The 1,314-nt window shown below is 44.8% G+C and overlaps 1 pseudogene; it reads left to right on the top strand.

The window, feature by feature from the left end:
* The first annotated feature begins 745 nt into the window (after window positions 1-745).
* Window positions 746-1,314, top strand: LOC128577680 (chromobox protein homolog 5-like; annotated as a pseudogene).

Below are 1,314 nucleotides of genomic sequence, written 5' to 3'. Positions count from 1 at the left end.
ACAAAGTGAGACTCTGTCTCTAAAAAAAAAAATGGAATCTGAAGGGAAAAACATAGGGGGAACATTTGCAGGAAAGGGACTTGGTGAGCAAGGATATAGAGGTGGGGAAATTCTGAGTGTATTCAGAGAAGAGTGAGGAGTCCAGTGGAGAGCAGAAATTACAAGGCTGTTGGTGGAGAGGAGCGATAGGGGACAAAGTCGACAAGAAGGATGGGGAACGGTGGAGGACAGAAGATATGACTGGATAACTTGGTGGGAGTGGGGTCTGCAGTGACCTTGAATGCTAAGGGAGGAGGCAGAGAGCAGGTCGGTGGCACAATAGGACTATGTTTGATAAGAAAACTCTGGGAAGGCAGGGTGGTGGCTCCACACCTATAATCCTAGCACTCTGGGAGGCCGAGGTGGGAGTTTGCTGTGAGCTGTGATGCCCTGGCGCTCTACTGAGGGTGACATAGTGAAATTCTGTCTCAAAACAAAAGAAAGAAAGGAAAAGAAATTGGCTCAGTGCCCATACCTCAGCGGTTAGGGCACTGACCACATGCACCAGGGCTGGAGGGTTTGAATCTGGCCGGGGCCTGCTAAACAACAATGACAACTACAACAACAACAACAAAAATGGCTGGGTGCTAGGTTGAGGCAAGAGAATCACTTAATCCCAAGAGTTTGAGGTTGCTGTGAGCTATGACGCCACAGCACTCTACCAAGGGCAACATAGTGAAGTCCTTCAGGTGGAACAGTGTTCAACATGGGAAAGAAAACCAAGCGGACAGCTGACAGTTCTTCAGAAGATGAGGAGGAGTATGTTGTGGAGAAGGTGTTAGATAGGCGTGTGGTTAAAGGGTAAGTGGAATATCTACTGAAATGGAAAGGCTTTTCTGAGGAGTACAATACTTGGGAACCTGAGAAAAAATTGGATTGCCCTGAGTTAATTTCCGAGTTTATGAAAAAGTATAAAAAGATGAAGGAGGGTGAAAATAACAAACCAAGGGAGAAGTCAGAAAGTAACAAGAGGAAATCCAATTTTTCAAACAGTGCTGATGATATCAAATCCAAAAAAAAGAGAGAGCAATGATATAGCTCGAGGCTTTGAGAGAGGACTGGAACCAGAAAAGACCATTGGGGCGACAGATTCCTGTGGCAATTTAATGTTCCTAATGAAATGGAAAGACACAGATGAAGCAGACCTGGTTCTTGCAAAAGAAGCTAATGTGAAATGGCCACAAATTGTGATAGCATTTTATGAAAGAGAGATCAACACAGCATGCGTACCTTGAGGATGCAGAAAACAAAGAGAAAGAAACAGCAAAGAGCTAA

This window comes from Nycticebus coucang, chromosome X (assembly GCF_027406575.1).
Source record: "Nycticebus coucang isolate mNycCou1 chromosome X, mNycCou1.pri, whole genome shotgun sequence".
Taxonomy (NCBI): domain Eukaryota; kingdom Metazoa; phylum Chordata; class Mammalia; order Primates; family Lorisidae; genus Nycticebus; species Nycticebus coucang.
Note: the sequence above shows the minus strand (reverse complement) of the source record. Positions and strands in the feature narration are given on the sequence as shown.